Here is a 21,903-nt window from a genome sequence, read left to right as displayed (position 1 = left end):
AGAACTGAGGTGGAAATGCTGGTGGATAGAATCATGACAAATCCCTCACAGCATACTTTGACCACTTCAAGACTGACAATGACTGATTTAATTGTTTAAATGGAAGTACTTGGTGATAACAGTACAGCAGCGACCCAATGCATTGCGGTACCTTTTTAACAGCCAGTAGTAGGAACAAAATGTTTAGGTAATATAGGAGCTAGCATACCGCATACTACAATAGTATACTATTGAATGTCAATAAAACTTTAATGTACTGTCTAATATAACATTTTTCTTTCTCTGTGTTAAATGTCATACATGACAACCAAAAGCACCATGTGATATCAAATGACCATTCAAAACAAAAACATTTCCAGGTAGAAATGGAGATAAAAACTTGCTGCGATGGAGTGTTTTTTTTGGGCGTCATTATATATCTAATCTAGATCTAATCTAGATCTAATCTAGATCTAATCTAGATCTAATCTAGATCTAATCTATATCGAATCTATATCGAATCTATATCGAATCTATATCGAATCTATATCGAATCTATATCGAATCTATATCGAATCTAATCTATATCGAATCTATATCGAATCTATATCGAATCTATATCGAATCTAATCTATATCGAATCTAATCTATATCGAATCTATATCGAATCTATATCGAATCTATATCGAATCTATATCGAATCTATATCGAATCTATATCGAATCTATATCTAATCTATATCTAATCTATATCTAATCTATATCTAATCTATATCTAATCTATATCTAATCTATATCTAATCTATATCTAATCTATATCTAATCTATATCTACACACAGCGCATCTAACCCTCAAAAACACTCAATAGTCAAAGAAACAACACCTTATAGCTAGAGCTGGGCTATATGACAAAAATTGTTATCACGCAAAAAAGAAAATATCAGTCGATATCGATAACTATCACATCTTTTTTTCAAATTTTTAACTTCAAACTTCTGGGAAAAAAAAGTTAATATGAAAGTATTTTTGTTGTTCTGTTGTGCAATAGAGATGAGACAACTCCTTCCTTGCACTATGAAAAGTAAAGAATAAAACCAGCAAAAACTTTGACAGGCGTCTTTATTTTTATAAATTTGCCTTCAAACCAAAAGTTGCTGTGCAATATAAAATAAATAAAATAATCAACACCATTGGCAAGAAGACTATTTTCAGCCTCATAAAAGTGTAAATTTACCTCTCATATGGCCATTTACAAAAAATAAAATTAAAAAGTTGGATGAACTTAACCCATTTTAACCCAAGAAAACAAGTTTTCAATTTTTGCAACGTTTTCAGAACATTTACATAAAATGGGGAAACACCTTGATATCAGGTAAGAAAAGATATTACAGGCTGTCCTCAAATGAGTACAGTGGGTTAAGGACATTTTCAATGAGGCATTTAAACAAAAAAGAAAGAAAACATCAGTGAGAATTAACTTTGATCTTTTAGTGGGTCGGCTTGGGGTTGTCCTGCATCTCATAATCGTTTATTTTGGCCATGTCATTGTCCTTTTGCATTAATGCTCCGTGTTAGCCTCTATTGCTAACATGCTAAAAACATGTTTCCTCTTCATCTTCTTCTTAGCGTTGGTCTGGAACTAGTATTCATCTCACAACAGCGCCCCCGTTCTCTCTGGTGGTCGCGTGGTGTAATTGCAGTTTAATATTATCGTATTTTTATCGAAAACTTGTATTATTATTGTTGACAAAAATATTTCATGATAATTATTGTTATCGTTTTATTGCCCAGCTCTACTTATAGCAATACAGAGGAAACACCTTACGTGAATAACAACAGAATTTGGGTGTGAACGCTTGGAAGATGGACTCAGGCCATGGGTCTAACAGGAAAGAACAGCCGGGAGAAGCAGCGTTGCGAACGGCTTGGGGGTGATGGATGTCGCATGGGAAACATCGTAGTTCCATACAAAGACTGGCAGGCAGCGATGCACGAGTTACGTGACGATTTGGAATGGATTGTCGATACCCGAGCTAAAGTGCCGGCGAGCACCGTAGTCTGAGCTTTCGTCAAAGCTGGACACACAATTAAGAAACCCCACCGCGACAACTCTGACCCTGACAATGAGATCGAACCCCGCATTGTTAGCGAACCCACCCACTTAGCCAAACTCTATGTCGGATACAGAAGATGAGGACTTTGACAGATTTGTAGATGTTTGAATGCTTTGACCAATATTATCGTAAATACATATTACGTCAATAAACTAAAACTAAACTCAGTTTTGCTCCAGTTGCCTTTTTTAACAGATAAGCTAGCATGCATGCATGAAATTGCACCCGCAACTAAGACAGCACCCTTTCAGTCGGTGTGCCTGAAAGGTGTGAAAATACGATATACGCATTTGCTGCTTCTTTCAATGACAGTATTATCAATACATCCCATTTTCTATCATTTTCACCCAAACACAATCTCTTGTTCTTTCCATGTGTCCTCATCTGATAGCCTAGTACCTTTTCCACATTAGCATTATCCTCTTTTGCACAGATGGTTGTTTTAATGATTATACAACAAAGCGTTTCCTGTTAATACTTTGTAACTAATTAATTTGTGACGCAGTGATGGAGTGGAGTGGTCGCCTCCATTTGCTTGGAGAAAACACAAGAAGCTCCAGCTCTGCTGAGCCTCCACCTTTAATGAGCCAGAGAGCGCCACTGAAAATGGTGCTGATGAACCAATCAGAGACGACCTTGTGTTAAACGTCAGTAGCTGGCACCCCTTTCCCTCCATCCTCCTCCTCGCGGCCATCGCCACCGACTGCTTTTACATAATATAATAACTGTTTCAGTCAGCTGCTACACAAGCCACAATCTTTCTCCTGTTTCTCCTCAACCCCACCCCATCCAGTCTCATAATCCCTCCCACCGCCATCTACTCACCCCACCCCTTCAGCGTTGGGCACGGTGCCAGGCCAAGGCAATAAAGGAAAAGAAAGGAGACACCGCTAGTAAGAAAAGTAAAAAGATTTGATGGAGGGGGGACATGGTGACACTTTTTCATCTTCTCATAAATCACAGGTCCAGGCTGCCCAGGTAGACATCTCCATCTTCAAAATGGACTGCTTAGAGCCGCAACAGAGAATGGAGACATGAAGAAGGTCACCATCTTAAAATGGCAGAGAAAAAAACTCCAGACTTCCACGCACTGCACAACATTCCAGAAGAAGGCAGCATTTTGTAAACCCTTCTCCTGTTCCAACTGTCTAGTACCACAAAGAAACCCCTCCCTGCTCCTCTACCCTCCCCCAATTCCTCAAACCGGTCGTCTTTTCCTCCCCCTCTCTTTCAATGTAAAAATAAACACATGCTTACTTTCAGGGCCCCTTACATGTAGCCAAGGCTCAGGGCTTCATTTGTTCATTTTACACGGGCCAATCAGGAGTGAGTGTGGGGTCTGTGTCGACATGTGTGCACAGGCATGTGTGGTACACCGTGTTGGGATAAAAGGGAGGGAGAGATTTGGTGGTGGTGGCGGGGGCTTTATTAAAAATTATAAAAGCAAGACACTGCCACAATGCACAGAAGAGTTTCTTTTCCCCTTCAGCTCATGGTGTCCTCATACGGCTTTGTGTGCGAGCAAGAGCGAGCACAGGGGGAAAAAGGAGACAGGGATGGCAGCCCTCTTCTGACATAATGCCAAATCTTAATTCCCTCCTACCATCCCCCCACACAAATTCACACACACCGCGTTCTTTATGCATAGAGCTGACTGTTGATCAGATGTCTCCTGCTAAAATGTCTGCACACATGAACCAGGCGCCCATCCTCAGACACGACCGTAAACAAACAGCAAAGATCACCTTCCTGTCCTGGTCTGTTGTACCTCGAAACCATGGTCAATGCTGTTTGCAAACAGGCAGTGTGCCAGCTGACTGATTGTATTAGTAATAAGGCCATTTGCAACTGCAATGTGGAATCTGCTGCTCATTTCACGCATGGTCTGCATCATGACAATTTATTTGGCTGATGCAACTCCAATTCTTCTAGTTCGCCTTCTGACTCTCCACCACCTCTATCGTTGGTTATTCATACGCCATTAAGAAAGCGGTTTCACTTTTTTTAATGGGCTGGCACACCTGCTTATTACTTAAGTGCAGAGGTCAGATGTATCACACTCGACTTTCGACCATGCTGCCAAAAATAAAAACTTTTAAATGCAACTACTGATCCATTGTTGCTAATGTCACACTGTCCCCATTCATGCAATTGGTCCTCCATTCAAAGCAATTGACAATTCACATAATACAAACAAACATCCTCCATTTGATAGACAGCGACCACTTCACTCACGTGGACTGAAACGTTTTATTAAACATTGTTTCTACATGTAAAAATGTGAACTTAAAAATGAATTTTGAAGTGCACATTTTTACATGCACAAACAATGTTATGATATAGTAAAGGTAGGCCTAAAGTAAATGCATGTATTTCTTTCAACATAAGATTCTGTAATTATGAATTAAAACAAATATGCCTGACAGAGAGGACCTGATTAGAATTCCAGGCAAATTGATAACAGCCTGCAGGCCACCAGATTGACTGACACGTCGGCGAAAGCTTTATTCCTGACTGTTTTGAAGACTTATTACATATACTGTATTTTCACGACTATATGGCGCATCATATTTTTAGCCGCAGTGTCAGTAACGAGTGCTATTTCTGTATTTTAAACACACAAAGCATGCACCATTTTTTAGACGCATATATATTATATATAAATATCGAACTGCAATAACGCTGGCTACCGGAAGCAGCCCCAGACTCTATTTCCGGTTTCCGGTGCGCAGTGACTGCTGGGATATATAGTTCTTGCACGCTACACCCACACGCTAAAACACATTTTTAAAAAGGCAACGGAAGCAAAACTGAGTTCGGTTGTACTTTATTTAGCCATTTTACAACTTACTCACGTCATCATCACCCACAAATCCATCAAAGTCCTCATTTTCTGTGTCCGAATTGAACAATTGTCCAAATTAGTCAGCGAAAACGCTGAGTTTTATACGTTCGTCCAGGCGGCCACAATCCATTCGCAAATAGTAGTTAGCTAGTAGGTAGCGTAACTATTCCGGGGCTGTGTTCCATGCTTCGCAAGGCTGTTGATGCCGATCGCCAGGCCACAATCCATTCGCAAATAGTAGCTAGCTAGTAGCTAGCGTAACTTTTCCAACGGTGCTTTCCATGCTTCGTCAAGCTGTATTGATGTCGATGTATACAGGCCACAATCCATTGGGTGTATTGACAAAAGAACTACTACATATCCCAGCAGTCACTGCGCAGTACTTTGTCTACGGGAAAATAGTAGAGTCGGGTGTACCCTATCAACTGATTCATTTTATTTTATCGTGATAACAATTTTAGTATTGGTCCATATATAAAGCGCACTGGATTATAAGGCGCCCTGTCTATTTTGGAGAAAATTTAAGACTTTTATGTGCTCCTTATAGTCGTGAAAATACGGTACCTAATTTGTAAAAAATTAGTGGGCTTGTTAACTGCAGTGGGGCGGCCTGGTGGAACGAGTGGTTAGTGCGTCGGCCTCACAGCTCTGGGGCGCTGGGTTTGAATCCAGGTCACGTCCACCTGTGTGGAGTTTGCATGTTCTCCCCTGCGTGGGTTTCCTCCGGGTACTCCGGTTTCCTCCCACATTCCAAAAACATGCATGATAGGCTGATTGGACACTCTAAATTGCCCCTAGATATGGGTGTGAGTGTGCATTGTTGTCTGTCTCCTTGTGCCCTGCGATCAGCTGGGCACCGATTCAGGGTGTCCCTCGCCTCTGGCCAGGAGACATCTGGGATTGGCTCCAGCACCCCCCATGACCCTAATGAGGATAAAGCGTTTCAGAAAATGAGACGGGAGATGAGGTGAGATGAACTACAGTTTTTTTGGCCTAACAATTTTTTTAATTGATGTTGACTTCCATTTGAGCAAGACCTTTAAAGATGACAAATTTGACTGCGGCGATATGTACAAAATGGCTGCTACAGTATAATCCAATCCAAGTAAAATCCCTTGATATGCTCCAAGCCTCTGATTAACAGTCAGCATCATATAGACCAGCACGAAAGCCACATTCTCTACTCTTACTTTAGGCATATAGGTCATGCTCAACTGTGGTAGCACAGGGCTTTAGGTGGCGTGTACAATCAGGCTTTGAGGTCAAATTGGGTGAGCAGCAAGATGCTGTGCACAATCTTACCATTTCTTTTTCTGTGCAAAACATTTGCACATTCTGAGAAAAAAAATGGATCTACAACTATAAGTGATACGGTGTCTCTTTGTGCGGGGGCATCGCTTGACGTCTTATCCCATTGCAAACAAGCAATGTGCCAAAGTAATGGTAGTAATAGTATGTTTGAAGGAGTTTTCTAAGTGTTGTGTTAATGCTGATGTTCTGTCTTTTATTTAATTCTTCCATTTAAGATGAAACGGCATGCCAATATAAAGTAAACACTACTAAATAGTTATGTCCTCAATCTGATCATGTCATTTTCAGAGGATCGGACTGAAATTGTATTTTATTATTTTTTATTTATTTTACTTTCAAGTATTAAATCTTTAGCTGCAATTGACAGCGAGAGACGTCCAATCTATTTTGACTGAGAGGGCTGCACAATGGATTTGTGAAAAAAAGGGATTTGTGATTTTATTTTTTCGATTTGTTAAAATGACCCTGTTATATCATAATAGCTTTGTTTGGGAGAAAGAAATACATTTAGATAGATTTTGTTCCCTTCTTAATACATTTCCAAGGGATTAGACCGGGACTTCATATGGCCAGGAACATCCCTAACGCCAAATGTAATCTTTGCAAAACTAAAACAATGTAAATTCTACGATTAGAGAAATATCAAAATACTTATTTAACAACCTATAGTTATTTGGTGACTAAGGACACATTTGAACTAAACATAACATGCTGTGCCTGGGCACTCTTGACATTTGAAATTAGGCTCGTTTGACTAGTGCGAGCATTGCATGCTGCAGTGTACACTAAAACCCCTGAAAGGTGAGCCCGAGTAGTACTGTTCAATCGGTGTTGCATAAGCATATGCAACCATCAAACCATGATGTTTTGTATGGTCCTGTGATCTTTCCTCAAACTTATAACATTTGCAAAATTGAAATTGGATTGGATAACTTTATTCATCCCGTATTTGGGAAATTTCATTGTGTCAGTAGCAAGAGGGTGAATAGACAGAACAAAGCAAAAGCACAAAGTACAAAGCAAATCAAAGTAAATGGGATCATTGAGAATCACCAAATCAAACCATTATGACCGAAAAGCAGCAAAAACAAAACGAGCAAGAGAGGACGGAGCTACCGCCGCCGGCTTCCACTTGAATGGCGCCATCTTGGTTGCGGTAGCTAAAACGGATACAGACTCAAAAAGACGTTGCAAAGTTGGACAAAAAACGGAAATAATCAGATACATGTCCAAAAGGTCCTAAACGGCCTTATTGGAATATTTTTTAGGTGTGTAAAAATGGACACAAACTTTTATGCATTCAAACCGATGTGGAAGTCAATTTACAAAATAAAGGTGTTCATGACTGTCAAAAGTGCAAAATTTCCACACAGTTCATGTTCAAATGCAACTCTTTCGATAAAACGTAAGACAAACTGTTATGGATAAAAAAATATTTTAAAAAATACATTCTGAATCGCCAGTGCTATGCTGCACAGAATTATATTAAATATAAAAATAAGGGGTGGCAGCAAGAACATTTTTGCTCATGCAAACATTTTTGAAATTTCATAAAATCCACGTCTGGGTCATTTCATCCTGCTGGTTCAATTGGGGCAGGTTCTTTCTCACTTTTCCTGATGTGCTGTCCCAATTTCTAAAGAAAAAGTTTCAAAGTATGGGAACACATGGGATATGTTGTATCACACAAGGTGCGGCTTTTATGTGGTTGCTGGTTTACACCAAATTATTATTGCAAGCGATGCATTTTCTGTAACTCAGTAATAGTTATTTGCCTCTTCTACGTAGTATTCCAATCAGCGTTGTTTTCGTTAACAATGACAAAAACTAATTTATTCACGGCACTTTTTTCCAGTGATGACTATTGCATGGATGTTTGCCAGATTATGGTTGATGAGATGACATGCAAATCTTAAGTAGGTTCGGTCAGAGTATTTTTGTTAAAAAGGTAACGGTTAAAACAAAAAAGACTGTCATAAACAACACAGATTTTTGAATCATGTGTCATGGCGGAAAGATTCAGTGACGCAAAGCGGAAAACCCTCTGTCAAATACAGTGATCTCAACCAACCACTTTTACACCTGTTGCCACCAACGTCTGTTAGAGTGACTGAACACACAATTTAAGTGCCCGCTATTTAGGTTCTTAATAAATCAGGGAGTAAGTGATGACATATCGAAAGTGCTGAATTGTGTACTGTGTGTCCCAGCAAGCTCAGAGGAGAGGAAGGTGTCACTGTGCTGAGGCCAGTATGATAAAACTGACACATTTCAAGTGCACTATACAGTAGAAGGTATAACTATTGTCAAAAGGTTCCAAAATATTCCACCCAGAGAGCCCCATTCTACCCTAAAAAAAAATTCAACCCAGTCCGATCCTCTGAAAATGACATGATCAGATCGAGGACATAACTATTTAGTAGTGTTTACTTTCCTGGTACCAGACACAGAAGTATAGTCATACCTTGAGATACGAGCTTAATGCGTTCCGGGGACTGAGCTCGTATATCGATTTATTCGTATCTCAAATCAACGCTTCCCATAGAAATCAACTAAATACAAATTAATTTGTTCCCACACTCTGAAAAAACACACACCAAAAAAACAGGATATTACAATGGAAAAACATTTTTATTATATATTCACCATCTACTAACAGAGTAACAAATAACTAGTTTGAATGATGTTTAATAATAGAATGAGGCATTATTCAATCTATATATATATATAGATATCTATTTAGATATTTATATCTATATTGGTATGTATGTATGTATGCATGCATATATATGTATGTATGCATGCATATATATGTATGCATGCATATATATGTATGCATGCATATATATGTATGCATGCATATATATATATATATATATATGTATGCATGCATGCATATATATATATATATATATATATATATATATATATATATATATATATATATACATATACACACACACACACACACACACACACATACACATAGGCGCTTTTATGGAAACCTTTTTAAACTTTGGTTGAATTTATGTGGAAAGACCCAGTTAGAGGGAAGTGGAAAGGTGCCTTTGAAAAATGTGGTGATGATGTTCCATCTGTAATTATTACGTTTGTTATTTATTTAAAGCCGAAGATCCACTAAGAATACAGTAACCTACAATTAACTAAATTACATTCCATAGTGAGTGGCAAGACAGCAAATATTTTGTCATTGACTTGACCCACTGTTTAAATTTGAGTTTGCCTTTGCTTAGCTTCAAAATGCTTGGATGTTTTCAATATTTTTATTTTATTTATTTTTTACAACCCTTATTCTGATTTCTGTATGATGCTATGGGTCATGGGTGTTTTAACATGCAACATCCTCAACCTTTTGGCGATTTCTTTTAATGCATCCTTGTGCAGGCGTGCTTTTTTTGCTGACTGGCTCTGTGCTAATTTAGATTTTTTTGAACAAACATGAGCTTTTTTTAAAATTCATATTCAACACCTAAATATCATCTACTCTTTCCAAGATCTTGAGCTAAATTTAATTTTCAATAATTTAGATGTAAAATTTCTTCTTCCTTTCACGGGCTGGCTTTCTAATTTTCCCACTATTTAAAAAAATACAAGTTTTAAAAACAATCAATCTATTTGCCCTCAACATTCTTCATTTGTAGTTTTAAACATTTTGTAGTGTAGTATGCCATAGTAAGTATACATTTTAAGAAGAAAGTCAACTTTTTATAAGAGAACACATACAGGTGCATTCATTTATGTGTACATTAGTTTTGCTTAGCTTATTGCAATTGAGCAGCAGGCAAAAACACACTAATTGTTAACTATCAAAAATCATCTGTTAATGAAAGTCTAAGGACAAAGCAGTCAAGGAGCCCAAGTGTGAAAGTGGGTAAGAGTGAGTGAGTGAAAACGCAGAACCTTTGTGACCTTCGATCCTAAAGCAATACCACCTTAAAAGCCATCATGAGCCTATTAAGGATACAATTGGGTGCATTAATACTTTGTAAAGTGCATTAACAGTTGGTTATTTGCTCTATGTACAAAGGCAAGGCTTTACCAGAGTGAAAACTACATGCCCAACAACTTAAGATGGTGCGTACTCTATTGTCAAAGGCTTTAAATACAAATAATGTTTAAAGATTGCCATATTTTTGTCAATACAGTAATTTTAACAGTGCAATCATGGAAGAAAAATACAGTGGTACCTCGACATACGAGTGACCTGACATACGAGCAATTTGAGATACGAGTAAAATTTCGGGCAAATATTTATCTTGAGATACGAGACAAATTGTGATATACGACCATACAGCGGATGCGAGAGGCTGCTCTGTCTTTCTGGTCGCAACTCCCTCGTGTAATGTCTCTATGAGAACTGGGCGGAGCGTTGCATTTTTTTCAGTGTTTTTTTTTCCCCGTTAGCCCGTTAGCTCCCGTTGGCGGAGCGATCGCTAATACGAGACTACTTCTCGTTGGCAATTGGCCGTGCGTTATCCTATTGTGAGGACATTTGTGTGCATCATTTTCGGAATATTTTGAAGGGAAGACAAAAGCAAACAACCCTTGATAGGTTGCATCTGAAAGTCAGGGTGGAGGCGGGGCTAATAGAGCCAACCCAGGAGAAGAATGGTATCAAAATTTAAAACAAAATTAGAATTAAGTAAGAGTTAAGTTACAACAGGTAAACTCAATAACAACAATAAGTTACTCTGTCATGGAAGCTTAAAATTAGGTAACAGCATCACCTAGGCATGAGATATTGGCTGTTTATAGGTAATAGTACTACATTAGCGACCAGAAGTTCCAATTTTCATTTTAATTCGGGTAAACCTGAGTTAAGAGAACAAAAAAAATGAACCAAAGCTTGCCTGAACATCATACTGACAAAAATCCAACAGTCACACCAGCTTTCTGCTTCATTGATGCTGGATATTTTTGTGACTCAGCAACAGAGCACAGCTAAAAGGCCAGTGGTCAGGTGTGACGGTGGGCTGCCGCAGTGTGAAAAACCCTTGTCACTCATCAGTACACAATCTATCAGGAAAAACAGCACAAACAGCTGCTGCCTTACTTCTTTAGACGGTGATTGAAAACTTGGAATGGGGTAGATATAAACCTATTCCAGTGGGCCAAAAAGGTGCGGTGGCTTCGCCCACCGGTCGAACATCTGGAAAAGCATCTCCAGGGCAAATACCGGGACGCACGGACATTTACACACATCCCCTTACGCAGCCACCTAGGCGGAGACGGAGGTTGAGGACACGGCTGTTACGAATATGACCAATATTATACATTTGCATAGGCCTAGTACTTGACACTAATGAGGGCGATCAGAATGGCGCCCATAGCAACAAGGGCAGCAACGGACTGTGTGATGCAGCTTGGAGTTGATGATTGTGATGCAGCTTTAGAGCCAATGAGTGTTGAGAAGTGTTTTCCTGTTGCCCAAAGCGATCAGAGAGTTGGTGCCATACATAAGTCACATCCAGCAGAACTGCTGCAAGATAATTACCTCTAACTTCAGCAGCCATTGATGAATACACACGGGCATACATACGCAGTAAGGAAAGCAGTCTGTGCCCATGCACACATACACACACACACACACACACACACACACACCCACACACACATGCACACACCTTCCACCTACTGCTCAGACACAACGATGCTCTTTATTTAACTAGACAACAGCTCATTGTGGGCGTTGCTATGACAACTAGTCATCTATTTTTAAGCGGTGCCACTAATCAATTCCTGCTCTGCTGTCGCCTGAGGGGTGGGGGCGTGCATGCATGTGAGGTTGCTGATGGGGGAAGGGGGGTAGTGGCTAAAGGGGAGGAGGGAAGGTGGGAAGGAGGAGGGGTAATGGTGAAGTTGGAGACAAAGAGCAGAGGAAGTGAAAGAAACCGAGCGTCTGGGATTTATCTCATACCGACACACAGCAGAGGTCTTCATCCGCATAGCAATCCGACACAGCTGAAATAATTCAGTCTATGAATCAATTGGTCGCAGCCGTTAATCTGATGGCCATTTTGATCGCATTCACAGACACTCCGCTCCAAATGAGTTTTGATCGCGCCAACGTAATTTCCTGCATCTCGTCTTTGTTGTTCCTTGTTTACTCAAAGACTGATCAAGTGACAAACTGCTCGGTATTTAAATTATTCATTCACTGCGGACCGAAAAGAAAATGCCAAATGAAGCTCTCTTTAGCCAGTTAAATTGCACTTTTTGCTATCATGCATAGCATCATTTTAGCATACCTATACTGTACATGTGCAATCTCTAGAACAATAATACCTCGACATACGAGCAATTTGAGATACAAGTAAAATTTCGAGCAAATATTTATCTTGAGATACGAGACAAATTTTGATATACGAGCATACAGCGGAACATCATGGGCACTTTCTAGTCGCAACTCCCTCGTGTTATGTCTCTACGAGCACTGGGCGGAGCGTTGCATTTCCCCCCCCCCCCGTTAGTCAGTGCGAAGCGGAGCTTGTTCGCTAATATGAGAGGAGTACTACTTCCCGGGCAAGTTAGCAAGTAGTCGTGCGTTATCCTATTGTGAGGACATTTTTGTGCATCATTTTCGGAATATTTTGAAGGGTAGACAGAAGCAAACAACCCGTGATAGGTTGCATCTGAAAGTCAGGGTGGAGGCGGGGCTAATAGAGCCAAGAGAAGAAAGGTATAAAAATGTCTAACAAAATTAGAATTAAGTTTAGTGTAAGGTTAGATTAAATTTATTTTTGAGTGTGTCTCCATCGTAATCCAAGTTCATTTAAATTTATTTATGTTATGTTACGTGCGCGTTGCCATGCTCCCTCTCCCCTCTGCGAAATCCGTCTAATTTTAGTACTATTAAAAACATTTTAGTACTATTAAACCACTAGTTATTTGTTACTCTGTTAATAGATGGCAAATTAGAACAAATTAAAAAAAATCCAATCCAATATCCTGTTTTTGGTGTTTTTTCAGAGGGTTGGAACGAATTAATTTGTTTTTAGTTCATTTCTATGGGAAACGTTCATTTGAGTTACGAGTAAATCGACATACGAGCTCAATCCCGGAACGCATTAAGCTCGTATCTCGAGGTACTGTATTTAACTACAAACAGAAAGTTTGTGTCAATCACTCAGCTCAGGCTTGCATTTAGAACGAAGCTAACACCGTCCATGTTCAGGTGAATCCTGGCACAAGCACATCAGATCTTGATCAGAAAATGAGTGTCCTGTTCCAGAAAAAAGCAGAGGTCTTTGAACTACAATTAAAACTGAGGAAATATATTATCAGGGATACTTTTAGGTTGACTAAACGGCAGATGGCTCTAATCAGCTTTGCACTAAATCAAGTCGAAATAACAGCAGAATCCGCGCTTAGAACTTAACGGCGTGAGGTACCAATATATTTGACAGCTGTGTATTCATAGTCTCGCAGGAAAAACAGCAAATATTACCCTTAAAAAAAGACTTTTTGTAAAAAAAAGAAACTAAAACAACATTATATATATATATATATATATATATATATATATATATATATATATATATATATATATATATATATATATATATATATATATATATATATAAATATTCGTGTTCAATGTGTTGTCCCTTCATTCAGTTCAGCTGCCAGTGAATAATAAGGCTTCTACGTTCTCTGGGGGAGCCACTCTTGATTTTAATTTTAGAGAGCTAAAATAATACATTACAGTCTCAACTATTTTGCACACGAAGCAGAGAGCAAAATCCAATTCACCAAAATGATGAACAAGGCGGAGCTTTTGCGCAATGAGACAGACCAACCCATATTCATTTGCGAATGTTTTTTTAATCCTCTCTAACAATTGTGTCTCTGTCCACACTGTGAATGTTGACTTAGCAATAAGTTTAGCTAACTACGTACTTGAAACTAAACCCACATTTGAAATATGAACCTGGTCTTGTCTATTAATTTTTTTTATCATATATATATATATATATATATATATATATATATATATATATATATATATCTATATCTATATATATATCTATATATATATGATTCTTAGGTTGGCAGCCCGTTAGTAAGTGGTTAGCATGCCCGCTTCACAGTTCTGAGATCGAGGGTTAAATCCCAAGTGGGGTTTACCCCTTCCTGCATGGAGTTTTGCATGTTCTTCCCAGACCTGCGTGGGTATTCTCTGTGTACTCTGGTTTCCTTGCACATCCAAAAAAACATGCATGGTAGGCTGGTTGAACACTCTAAATTGCTCCTAAGTGTGAGTGAATAGTCGCCTTATCTCCTTGTGGACAGCAATTGACAGTTCAGGCTGTCTCCCCACCTGTAGTCCATAGTAGTTGGCTGGGATAGGCTCCAACACATCCTGCGACCTTTGCAAGGATGTAAGAATACAGAAATATCTTGAGATTCGAGCCTAATTGCTTCCAGGACCGAGCTTGTATATCGATTTACTCGTACGTCAAATCAACTTTTCCCATAGAAATGAACTAAATACAAATGAATTTGTTCCCACCCTCTGAAAAAACACCCAAAAACAGGATATTATAATGGCAAAATAATCTTTTTATTGGTTCTAATTCACCAGCTACTCACAATGTACCAAATACCTAACTAGTGGTTATGATAGTCAATACTAAAATGTGCCATTGCTCAGTACAGACAGACGGTAACTGGACGGTAAGTGCACGGACGAGAGAGAGAAAGGACAGGAGAGAGAGACTTGATGGACGTGCTCGTAATATAACAAACTTAAAATTTAACTTAAATTAACTTATATTACTATACACTTAAATATAAATTTTAATCTTATGTTACACTAAATTTAAACCTTCTTGTGCAATAACAAAGGAAAATATGTTAATGTATTCCATTCGAAGCGTAACTTCCTGCTTCTCCATGAGTCAGAACCAAGTGTTCGTTTCGTCCACTTAGTTTATTTTAAATTATCAAACCAGTCACGACTCGAAGTGTTTTGCTGGTGTTTTTTTTTCCTGATGAGTCCATGTAGATTCTGCAGGCTTTTTTGCAGATTAACGACTCGTTAACGCTATCTCCAGTAAAAAATGCAACCTGTACGCTCAGTGGTAGTAGATATCTTTACGCGAGGGAGATGCGGTGAGAAGGACAGTGTGCTCTTATCATAAGCAGCCTCTCGTGGACTCGGATACCTGGCTGTACTGTATGCTCGTATCTCAAAATTGTCTCGTAGGTTGGGGCACTCGTATGTCAAGGTATTACTGTAATTCAAATATTTAGGTGGGTGTTTTATTATTTTTTTCATCATTCACTTATTCAGTCTCTCCTGAAAGAATTCTTCATATTAAGTCTAACTCTTCACAAAACAAAGGCATCATACTCAATTCAATCCCAGTGTACTTAGTCAATTACCACAACAACTTGTCTTGCACACCCACATTACCTCACTACTAAATGTGCGAGCCCTGCTCCCCTGACAGTCATGTGCTGTGCTCACTGCAGTTTCTACTGGTCTTTAGAGAGCTCTTTCGGCTGAAAATGCCCAGGTGAAAAATAGGACCACATATATTGAATTTACACTTACAACAAACCTTCACAATTTACGGACGGAAAACATGTGATACACTGATTCTATTGTACAGAGTCAACATGTAATTTCCATAAATCGGACAAAGATATGCAGAACTTTGATTGCAAATGTCAAAAGTAATCTGAGGAGAAACCAATAAATATTGGAAAATCATTATTCATCGTGTATATACAGTAAAAATTGGAGAGGATATCGTTAGGTTTTAAACATAAAAACAAGAAACTCGTAAAGAAAGTTCTACAAGAACTATAGATTGCCAGTAGGTCTGGGTGATGAATTGATTCATTCAAGGTTGATTTCATTGATCAGCTGTGACATTTTAACAATGAAATGCGGTGGAACCATCTGCCAATGTCCAGTTCTTTTAATAGTATTAGAAAATTAAAGCCTGCAATCTGTCTTTGACTCTGAAAAATATATTTGAGCTAACTATTTGACACGAGTACAAAAATACATTTAGATTAGTGTTTGAATTATAAATGTAATATGTAATAATGTAGGGAAAATCTAAAGGCTGAGGTTATAAGGTCTTATGAACGCAAGTTTAATTTTTGCGATGACAAATCCATTCCTGTTCACACTAGCGAGGGGACGTCACGTTCCACAAAAAAAAGTACTGGCACCTCGTGCAAAGTTACTGTACTTAAAGCAGGCACCGCTCAAATACCAACTGTTAATCAACCAACGCTACTTGTTGAAAATGATTGATACTTTAACTAACTTATTGCCTATGCCTACGCAAAAAATATCTTCCATGCCAACGAGGCTTTCTTGGCGAGTTCGGTGGAAGAAGCATGACTTTCTAAGCCACACATTTTCGACACGCCCGACTCCCACCTCCATGCCACAGGGGCTTTGTGAACGTTTGCTTCGGAAGAACCACTTCTCTCGACCACATTTTCCACACATCTTGCTAGTACCTCTGCAATTCAAGTTTGGATAATCAGCATAGTGCTTGCTAATTCAGTGATATAATGGTTGGTAAATGTGCTTTGTAAAAGAAAACATAACTCACAACTGTGTGACCGTCAAGCACTTCCACCTAAGCATTGGCAGATGTTGCCTACTCGGCAATTCAGCGGGCATTTGGCGGAATGTGATCGACTGTGAAGTCTCTAGTGTCAGCCAATGCTGTTGCTATAAACATGTTACCTCAGGTCAAGAATAAAAATACTTTACACTAAAATAAAATGAATCTCTCATATCTTTAGATTTGTTGCCGTGTTTTGAGTACAACATCACAGAAAGATTTCACACCAAGTGAAAACCAGCATGTCCATCTTTATTAAATACTAGTGAGCAGCAGTCCACGCTGCAAGATTTCTAGTTAAGAACTTGCATTTAATATCAACATATGCTTTATTGTGGTACACATTTTTTGTATAGACACTAAAGTAATATAGTAATTACTGTGATGCGTTTGGATGTTCTCCCCAGGCCTATGTGGCTTTTCTCCGGGTACTTTGGTTTTCATCCACATCCACAAAACTTACATGGTTGGCTGGTTGGACAGTGTAAATTGCCCCTCGGTATGAGTGTGTGATTGATTATTGTGCCCTGCAATTGGCTGTCATCCAACTCAAGCTGGCACCCCTCTACTGCCCATAGTTACCTGAGATAGGCTCCAGTACCCCTGCAACCCTTATACGGGAAGCGGTACGGAAAATGAATGAATAAAAAAAATCATAATCCCATATGCAGTATTCTCAAAGTTTAGAAAAGACACTGTTGCATACTTCTTAACGTTTGTCCATTCATGAGTGACGTCTACCTTTTTCATCATTTAAAAAGATGACTACAATAATCCCTCGAATATCGCGGATAATGTAGACCAGAGATGTCCACAATATTCGCGAAACCACGACGTAGGATCACCTCTATTATTAGTATCATACTACATGTTTTCGCGCCTATACACAAATACAAGTACAATTATCAAGACTAATGAATTCATATCTAAATATACCGTATTTATTCGAGTATAACGCGCAAAACTTTGTACCAAAAAACTGAAGCAAAGTTCAGTGCGCACTATACACGAATCCCAGTGAAACACTGCCCCTGCCGGTGAAAAGGTGCCCGCCACAGCCGTTATGTATAATGGGAGACATAAAACCTGTCTTTGTCCATCAGATGGTGAAAATCTACCTTCTTTTACAAAAGCCAGCCCTCTCTAAATAGCCTTTGGCAGGTTTATTGGGTAATAGTAGGGGTAAAAATAAAAAAGTTTCTCCAGGGAAAAGAGTCCGCCCAGTGAGCGCTATCCCCGCTCAAGAAGAATGGAATCAATTGTTTGGTGAATCTGATGATGATGAATCAGACTTAGAAAAATATTACGATAATGAATTAGACTAAGGATTTAAAATTATAAATTCCATTTGAGAATTGTGTTCATATTGGTAGTACGTACTTTGTTTTACCAGGTTTCCGTACCATAGGTTGTGAATAAATGTTGTCATGTGGACATGTGTTCAGCATCAAATTATGGGTACACGTTATACTCGAATAAATATGGTAATCTATGAATAAAAAATGTAAATACTTTTAGTACTGTACTCAGTGAAAATAGTTCCTCTCTGCTTGATTTAAATAATTTTAAAAAATCTTTAGTCCAAGTCCTCTTCGTTAGATTCGAGACGCATTGGATCATCAATGGAATATTCAAGGGGCGCCGTCAGAGCAACAGGTGGAGCTTCTTTCTGCGAGAGTTTTTTGGCACACAAGGAATGCCAAATTCAATGGCTCCAACCATGTTGTCATCAATCGACTGTACTTATTGTTGCAAATTTTGTGCCATATTTAACATCTCCTGCAGATGTCTTAAAGGAAGACCACATTCTTCATCGTCATCCTCAAGTGAACAAAGTATTATTTGTTGATCATGTATTGGCAAATTCAAAATTCCACAACTTTTTTTCAGCTGGTCCCTAAACGGCACTTGCATGTTGTGCAATATGCAAATGTCGGTCCTTTTGGAGACAGCGTCAACATGGGATATTTCGTCGAAGAAGCAATAAAGTTTCATCCAAATTGCAATCCATTTTGCGCTAATTCTGAGGAGGCATATTGATAAACTTACCAGTGCGGTGTACTACTTCCTTTAAAAATTATAGTGTTTTTTTTCAAAACAAAAGACTGGTGTTTTTAGTCAGCCTTAATAATATTTACTTCCCTTATGGAAAAAACGAAAATGTTAAAATTATAGAGGCTACCTACCTATGCAATCAATTCCGAATAGATTGCCACAATGAAGTCGCACAAGACAAATCATTCGTCAGAACTTGTAACTCGGACGATTCACAATGCACAATGTTACCGAATTCATCCGGTTTACAGTGCAGTTGAATCAAGATGGCGGAAGCCGTAGCGATGGTGTGAATTTCGAGGCATTTATAAATTGGAAATTTGGTGTTTTCCCGAAATGGTTGCTTAAAAAAATTTAAGTGACATTTTTTGGGGATTTCCGGAGTTTAGGGAGGTTGTCAGGAGTCCCAGAGAAGTTGGCAGCTATGTATTTGTATAGCAAAAATCTCAATATAATCAATATTATCGAGTAAATGTGTGATGTTACACCTCAAGAATTCATAGTGTTAAATTTTGTACTTTACATCATTCTTTGGTCTGGTTTCCTGATGGTTCGGCATTTAACGAAAAAAAATAAATTGTCCAAATATAAACATTGACTTGTAAAAACACTTCATAATCCATTTTGGTGATAATACCTTACAAAAAATTGCTCAACAATGGATGAATTATGCAACTCAGTGTCACATCGTTTACCACATACCAATTACTACTTGTAATGAGTTAGAGGGAAACAAATCCCGAAACAAATGTAACAACAGGCTAATGTAAGCAATTTGAATAGCGAACACAAAAAATGTTCTCATACATAAAATCCATAAAGGTTTAGCTTGCTACAATCAATTACCTTTATGAAAAACAGCCAGGAGTACACATAGTTGTTACATTGTCAGACAATAGAGGTATGTGTGGCAAGACTATCATATTGCCTCAAGGAGGGGCATACAGATGTAATTTTTTTTTAAACAATTTATTTGGTTTTGCCTAGAGACAGAGAGTGCAGTCAAAACGCACTGAACCAGTTTGAGCCGGTTTGTAACCTCAGGGTATGGAATCATCTCTTAATACGTAGCTGTTAGTGGTCAGGTCGTCACACAGAACGGAGAGTGGGGGCCGGGTGGGCAAAGGGGAGGAGTTTTCATAGCAGAAAGGAAAATATCTTCCTTGACGAGCTGGCATTTTGACATAGGAGGGAGAGCAGTACTTCAGACCATAGGGTGGGGCATTCACTGTTTCACCAGCCAAATGAGGGGAAAAAAGAAAAGCAGCCGCAACATGAGACATTTAGTCAGAGCGAGGCCCTCTAAGGTAGCATAGATATCTTTAAATAAGGAGGAATGCATTGGTTAATAGGACTATCAATATCTTGTAGAGATAGATATATCCCGTCGGTATTTCTAGTAGAAGAAAACAATACTTGTCACATACCAAAGTCATCTTTGATAGTGAGTTTTGTTGTATGTTTACATGTTGGACAGGAAACAACATTTCTGTGGATTTCTTTTTTAGCAAAATGCAGCAACCAAAACAATGGATAAAAATAAATAGAACCAGAGTGGAAAAAGTTCTCTTTTCTCCAGAAGGGTGAGACAATACATCTATAACGTCAATTATGACAATAATATAAACTACATCTGAGTCTAAAGTCACCTACATCCGGATAGTGGGTATAAAAAGTCTACACACCCTTGTTTAAATACCAAAATTGTGCGATATGAACATGACAAGGAATTAACTACGTAAGTTGAGAAAAAAAATAGACGATAACGATAACTATCACATCACTTTTCTTTCGAATTTGAAACTTCAAACTTCTGTGAATAAGTAAATAAATGACTTTCTTCATTATTCAATAATGAAAGTAACTGTTTCCGTACTTTATAAGAAACGAGAATATTAAATATGATTTTTGAAAGGTATTTTTCTTGTTCTGTTGTGCAATAAAGATAAGACAACTCCCTCCTTACACTATGAAAAGTAAAGAATAAAAGTTGCTCAGCAAGCCTCTATCAAATAACCATGAAACCAATCAATATTAGGCCTGTAAAATCTTAGGGATTTCTCCCCAAAGAAGTTGACATCATTTATAAACTCATGAATTTAGTTGACTTCAGCAGCTGTGCCTTCTCTCGTGACATGAGTGAATATGTACTGAGAGTAAAATGGACTGGTACTTGCATTATAAAACGCCATGAGACATCACATTGTTACCATTGTCAAATCTGCTCCTTTGCACAGGAGATTGATTTACAAGAGATTTCAATGAATTTACATGCTACATTGAACAGAAAGTTAATCTAAGTCACACACTAATTTTCGCCTAATTTATGGACAAAACATTAAATCGTGTATTCATTTTCTGAACCGCTTTATTCTCAACAGAGTCGCGACGGGGGACACCTCATATCGGTAGCCAGCCGATCGCAGGGCACAAGCAGACGGACAATCATTCACACTCACACCCGTACCTCGAGGCAATTTAGAATGTGGGAGGAAACTGGAGTACCCGCAGAAAACCCATGCAGGGCCAGGGAGAACATGCAAATCCACACAGGTGGACCGACCTGGATTTCAACCCAGGACCCCAGAGTTGTGAGGCCGATGCGCTAACCACTCAAGTCGCCGGGACGCCAATGGACAAAACAGTGAGGAGCAAAGATGGAATTCCGTGGGAGGTTACCTTTAAAACGAGTGTTAATGTGATTGAATACAGACAGCTCTCCCTTTGCAAGAGCGTAGGCACACTTGTGCAACCACCTCATCTCAGTTGTCTATTTTTAGTTCCATTTTCAAAAATATTTTCCTCCAATTGAAATGTACAGGGGCGGCCGGGTGGAACGAGTGGTTAGCGCATCGGCCTCACAGCTCTGGGGTCCTGGGTTCAAGTCCAGGTTGGTCAACCTGTGTGGAGTTTGCATGTTCTCCCTGGGCCTGCGTGGGTTTCCTCCGGGTACTACAGTTTCCTCCCATATGCATGGTAGGCT

The 21,903-nt window shown here is 38.8% G+C and overlaps 1 protein-coding gene across 1 annotated transcript in view; it reads right to left on the bottom strand.

Annotated features, from left to right (window-relative positions):
- gatad2b (GATA zinc finger domain containing 2B) overlaps positions 1-21,903 on the bottom strand; it is a 72,147-nt gene that overhangs the window by 33,986 nt on the left and 16,258 nt on the right. The window lies entirely within an intron of this gene.

The sequence above is a fragment of the Stigmatopora argus genome, chromosome 21, assembly GCF_051989625.1.
Source record: "Stigmatopora argus isolate UIUO_Sarg chromosome 21, RoL_Sarg_1.0, whole genome shotgun sequence".
Taxonomy (NCBI): Eukaryota; Metazoa; Chordata; class Actinopteri; order Syngnathiformes; family Syngnathidae; genus Stigmatopora; species Stigmatopora argus.
The sequence above is the reverse complement of the archived record's forward strand: the minus strand, read 5'-3'. Positions and strand labels throughout refer to the sequence as shown.